The following is a 6,691-nucleotide window of genomic DNA, read 5'->3' as shown; positions in this document are numbered from 1 at the left end:
CATTCTTCTGCATTTCCAACCCTAGTTTTTGGCAGCCACCACACAGAAATTCTCTCTCACTCTCACATAGTGCATTTTGCTCAAAGGGATTTTCTGCAAAAATCCTAAAAACCCTCGAGCTTCCTCTTGTTTCCTTCATCATCCATCATCATAGTAAGCCCATTCCAAGTGTGAAACCACACCTGTGCAGCTCTCTCTTGGCTCTGTTTTTCAATGGGCATGACAATGGTGAACTCAAGATTTGAAAGTTTCAGGCAAGGGTGAGCTGGTTTTCTTCAAACATTCAGCATTGCCAAGCATAAGAGCCAGCTGTTTGCACTCATATCATCAAAAGCATCACTGTTTCACAACTTGCTTCAAAAACAAGTAAGTTTTCGAGTACCTTCTTTCTCCATGCCATGATATGCTTTAGCTAGTTTGAGTTGTGCTGATTATCATGAACTTTAAATGGTTTGAAACGGTTGATTATGCTGAGAGAAACATGGTTTTCATTTTGCATGATTGAGGTTGTTTCCAATCGATTTGCTCACATTTGGTTGATTCGAGAAAAACCATTGCTATATTCTTGTTGTTTGTTGTTTGATGATGCTACTAGCATGGTTGATTTTCACTTCTGGACATTTCGAAATTTCCATGTTGAATATTGAATGATGAATGCTGCTTGTTTTAATCCCTTGTCATGTCCAGAAATCCACCTTGGTTCATGTGCTGTTGTTTGTTTTGCTTGATTTGGTGATGGACATTGGATGATGAATACCTGTGTGCTGCTATTTAAACCAAACATCCTGTTGTTTTTCAAAAAAAAACTGGCTCATGTATGTTGATTGCTGTTTGTTATATGATCATCATGGTTGTGTTACATTTGTGGTTTCCATGTGGCTGTTGAATTTTATTTGATGATGAGACATGATGATGACTGCTTGCTGCAGCTTAGAGAGCTTTGCCTAGGAATGTTCCTGCTTGTTTTGTTTCGATGCTTATGACATGAAGCACATTGAGATTTTCCTGCTGTTGGCTTGATGATGATAATTACATGATGATAACATTGAATGATGAATGCTTGCTGCTGTTCAAACCTGACCATTGCCCAAAAAACCATTTGATTTATGCTGAATGCTGTTGTTTGTTGGCTGTGTGAGCATCACCATGAAAACCATGCTGCATTTTTTAAAACCCTCATTGATTTGTCAAGGCCATGCTGTTGGGTGGTGTGGTCGAATCATGTTGTTTAATGTTTGTTGATACCATGAAGATAATACCATGCTGTTGTTTATTTGGTTTGGTTGATAAATAATGATGAATGTGTGATTGGTGATGAACCATGTTGCTGTTGCTGCTATACCATGCTGTTGAACCCAGAAACTTGCTTGGTCTTACTATTGTATGTTTGCAGTGTGAATATCACAATCATTTTTCATGCTGTTTGTCTTTTGGTGCTTGAATGCGTTTTAATGTTGATAATAAAACAATGCATATGCTGCTATTTGGAAACCTTAAGCTGTCCAGGATCTCCCATGAGCATGTTTGTTCTAATGTTGGTTGATGCTGCTTACCTGCTATTGTTTATATTTGCATAAACTCGTTGCTACTGCTTGCCATACCCTGCTGTTTATGTGCTGTTGTTCATGTGTTGGATGAATGAGGAACATTAATGTTCGATGCTATGCTGCTATGTGCTGTTGTTTTTTGATGAACATTGAATGATGATGAAATTGATGCTGCTATACCATGCTGCTAAAATCCTGTTGCAGTTTTGAAATATGAACGTATGCTGTTGTTTGGCTGCAGTAGGAATATTCTCATTGCCATGTTAGTTGTTGGTTGCTGTTTGAAATCCTCGAAAATTCCCAGAAGAAGAACCATATGTTTTGTGTTATATATTGTTGGTTTGCTTGCTATGAGAACATGATACCTGCCATGCTGTATGGGATTTGTTGGTTTGATTTTCATTTGCTCATGTCGATTTTGAACCATGAAGGTGGATTCAGTGCCCTGCTGTTATTTGAACCAAACATCATAACCAGAAAATCCATGTGAATCATATTTGAATGTTGTTTGTGTGGTTTGGTCGAGTCACTTTGTTTTGATGATTGGTGACCACATGAAATGCCCTGCTGTTTTGCTGTTTTTGAGCTGCCAAGGAAGTTTCATGAATATGCTTGTTTGTTGTTGGTTAATACTGCATGATGTTGATGCTGCATGACCATTTTGGTTTCTTGATGCTGTTCATGTGTTTGTCGATTTAATGAATAATGATGAGGAATGAATGTTGTTGCCATGTGAGACCCCAATGCTGCATGAATTTCCAGAAAACCTATGTGAATGATGATTGCATGATGTTGATTATTTGCTGCTGATTGTTTACAAATGCCATGCTATGTTGGTTGAATGAGGAACATTGATGTTCAACACCATGCTGTTTATATGCTGTCGTGTGCTGTTGCTTTGTTTGATATGATGCTGATGAGCCATTGCTGTTGTTTGTTTTGTTTTGGATCAATACCATGAGCCATGCTGCATAAACCCTAAGGGTTTTGACCTTGAAACACAATTGGTTGTTTTGATAGAATTTCCTGCGTGTGTACTGTTTTATTGCCAGCCAACCAATCACAACATTTTATTCTGTTTGCCAAAACGCTGTAGTTTTAATTAGTGACTTCACTATTTACACAATTGCCATCGGTTGACTTGGTTTGACCAATTGCCATGCTATCTTGTGCATATTCATCCAATTATTGATCACCCATTTTCCACAATTAATTTCTCTTTCAATTTAACCCCAAAAATCCTGAAATTTTTTCCACATGTTCACAAATGAGTCTAGTATTTAATTGTGAATTTTAATTAATTTTCCATTGGTTAGTTTTTAATTGACAATTATTTTCTCAACATGTGTGCATGAATGACACCCTTTGCCATTTCAATTGTGAAATTCTCATGTTAAATCCTTTGAGCTTGAAATTTTTTGTGGTGAAACTAGACACATTGACCTTTGTTTCCATATAGACTTTGTGCATTTCCCATTTGTGGTTTGTGAGCTTTGAATTTTTGAAGTTATGTGTTACATTTGGTGCTATGCCATGATCATGTATTTTTCCAATTTTTGTTCACATGCTTCCTCTTATCCAAATCACTTGAAATTTTGCATGAATGATCCTTTACATGTCTAGTTTGTGTATGAATTTTCTTGGAATTAATCTTGCTGTTTTCCATTTGATTGAGAATTTTCTTCCATACTTGGTCATTTGTTGACTTTTTGTGCTATGTCTTGCCAAATCTTTTGTGAAATTCTCAAATCTTATTGTATGTCCATGAAATTTCATATGTGATAACTAGACATCTCAAGCTTTGCATTGGTGTTAATCTCATTCATTTCTCTTCTGTTTTCAAATTGATATGATTTTTTGAAGTTGACCCATGCTTGTTGACTTTCACCATGCTTACCTGAATTTGGTTTGACTTCATGATTTTACTTGACTGCCTTCCTCTCATCCAAATGCCATGAAATTTGACATGCTTGCTATGTTAGATGTTAGGATTGAGTGTGATTTATTTCATAATTTTTGAGAATGTTTTAGTTGACTTTTGGATGAAGTCTTTGCTGTTGACTTTTGTATGCTTCTCTTGCCATGCTTTGCATCCTTTTGCATATGAAATGACCATGATACATGATATAATTATGAATCCAATTGAGAATGCTTCTTGAATGCTTAGACTTGGTTTGGGTTGACTTTTCCCTGCTGCCTTGACTTTTTCTTTCATCTTTGACCCTAGGCTAGTCCTAGTGGTCTTCTAAGCTTATGTTGAGTTCATCTGTTTCAGGTTGAGCACCAATACCTTGAGGATCATTCTATTGTACTTGAGTTTGATTGTTTAATGTGCTAACCTTTTTGTCTTGTAGGTGACCCATATGCTTGAGTCTTTGTGCCTTGCACAATTGGTCCCTCTGTGGTTGACTATTGGGTTATTTCCTTTTGATTTTGACTGTTGACTTGTTTACTAATAAGTTTGACTTTTTCAGGTACTTTAGTTGCCTAAGTTCTTTGAACTTGCTTGCTTGCTTTGCTATTTAGCATTTGCTTTGAGGTATAATTACTTCTTCTTCATGTAGTCTGGAGACCCGGTCTGTTATTTGACCGGGCAAACTGTCTGAAGTCCTCCTTAAGAGGCAATGCCTGTGTTTGTTTATATTTGTCCTAAGCAGGAAAAGTCCTTCAAGTAAGGCAATTGGTGGAAGGTAGGGATAAGCAATCTATCCCCCACTATTCAGTGTGTCCTCTCTTTTCTCCCAGTACCTGGTTGAAGCAATGAGATAAATACCCAAGATCTAATCGAGTCAATAATGTGGAGAGAGTTCCTACTTTCTGAACTCCCACACTTTCTTTGATGCTCTCTCTGATTTGAGATAGAAGCAATGAGGCACACCCCTCATTCTCCTTTTCATCTGCTTCACCTGAGCCCCTCAATGGCCAGGTTAAGAGCGACCTTCACCCATTACAGTGGACTTTTAAAGTCAAACCCTCTTGTGTGAGCCCCCATTGTTTGGCTATAGAGTGTGCTGTCTGATATTCATTGATTGATTGATTGCTTCATGTGCACTTGCTTGCTTGTATGCTATGCATTTATCATCATCATCAATTGCCATTAGTGCATGATCATCTCATTTGTTTTGTGATGTTATCATTATTGTTTGCCCATTGAGGACAATTGTAAGTCCATTACTTTGGCGTTTGCTCCTGTGATATGGAAGGATAGAGTGTAAGACCTCATTGGTCACTCATATCTTCTGTTGCTTGATTTGTATGTGAGGATACAGCTGTAAGTCCCGGTAAGTTGGCATCTGTTATCCTGTGATCATAGTTTGTTCATCTGTTTGTGTGAGAGGTTGCAATTATAAGTCCCTGTAAGTTGGCATTTGCATTCCGGTGATCATACTGTTGCTTTTGTTTTTGTATGTGAGGATCCATTGTAAGTCCCTGTAATGTGGCATTGGATTTCCTAGGACCATACTATGGAGTTAACCTAAGTCCAGATAGATTGGCAGTTGACTTCCATGTTTCATTCTTGTTTTCTTCTGAGGAGATTAGTATAAGACCATTGAGTGGCATCTGATATCCTGTTCTGTTTTAGGAGACTGGTGTAAATCCATCTATTGGTATCCGGTATCCGCTTTTATTTCTTTGCCTGTGGAGATTAGTGTAAGACCATTGAGTGGCCTCTGATATCCCATTTTGTTTTAGGAGATTAGTATAAGCCCAGTGATTGGCATCCGATATCCGCCTTTTGGATTTCATCTTTGTTTGTTTTCTATTATCCATTGCTATTCCAAAGGACACACTTGAATCATCTGCTATATGATTTCAAGAAGTGAACCTTCTAAGAAGTTTTACTATCCATCTTCATCCATTCATCATTCATTATGTCCTAGACTTTTTCACACTTTACCTTTCAAACTTGACATAAGTGTTGTGCAAACATTTTCATGTTTTCTAACTACAAACCTGGACCTCAAGTCCCTGACTTTTTTCAAAACTCCATTTCATAATACTTCTTTGAATTAATCTTAATCATACTTTGACTTCATTTTCATAATCACAATTAGTTAACTTCACTCATTCACTTGTTTTGGCTCTGTCCATTGTTAATCTTTTCACATTAGCCATAGGCTTCAATTATCTTTGTGGTTGATGTAAATCTTGCCTATCCTTAGTGAGTCGACAGTAAGACTTCCGTACTGAAAACAGGGCTACCCCTCAAGTACGTCGAAGCTATCCTCGCGTGGTGGATGTTGTTTTTGGTCGAGTGTTCTCCCATTGATAATGAAAAGCCTCAGTGCTTGTGTTTAAAACTGAATCCACCAACTTTTGGAAATCTTTTAGCCGAACTACGGCGTTCTGATCCTTACCTTTGATGGAAGGTACGTAGGCAACGGGTTCATCCGTTCGAACCCAATACCCAATAAAAATGTATATTCTTTTCTCACCATCCCAATCATGTTTGCACAATATTTTTGTCATAATAAATAACAATTTAGCATAACAAGTGTGAAAAGGGCTCCCTAGGAGTACCTAGGACGTAGTGGGTGCCTAACACCTTCCCATTGCGTAATTTACCCCTTACCCAGACTCTCTGATCTTTTTATTAGTTTTCTACGTGTAAAACTTCTTAGGCTTTTGTTCGCTTTTTAGCCAGTCCTTTGGATAAATAAAAGTGCGGTGGCGACTCGAAAATTTCATGTATCTCCTAGCTTATGATTTAATCGATAGATCATATAGCGACGAATACACCGTCACAGCTAGGAAAGATGTCCTCCAGGAATGAGAGTCTTCAGATACCGGCACTGGTCTATCAACAGGTCACATTCCGAACACTTAGGCAGAGGAGTGAGCTTCTCCTTCAATTGTTTTCTGAGCTCCACAACTTCTCCTCCAAGTTGACTCTCTGATGCACGTCTCAAGTCTACCTCCTTCTTCAACTGAACATCTTTGTCCCTCAGCTGCTTTTCCAAGTTTCTTATCTTCTTCTGATAATTAGCTTCAGCTCTCTGCAACCTCAAGCACTCACGGTGTTCTTCATTCAACGAGGTCTCCATCTCCTCATAGGACCTCTTCTTTCTCTTCAATCTACTAGCATCTTCACCCTGCGTGCCTTTGAGTTGATGAGCCAAGCTCAACTTGTCAGCTTTGGCTTT

Source organism: Lathyrus oleraceus, chromosome 2, assembly GCF_024323335.1.
Source record: "Lathyrus oleraceus cultivar Zhongwan6 chromosome 2, CAAS_Psat_ZW6_1.0, whole genome shotgun sequence".
Taxonomy (NCBI): Eukaryota; Viridiplantae; Streptophyta; class Magnoliopsida; order Fabales; family Fabaceae; genus Lathyrus; species Lathyrus oleraceus.
Note: the sequence above shows the minus strand (reverse complement) of the source record.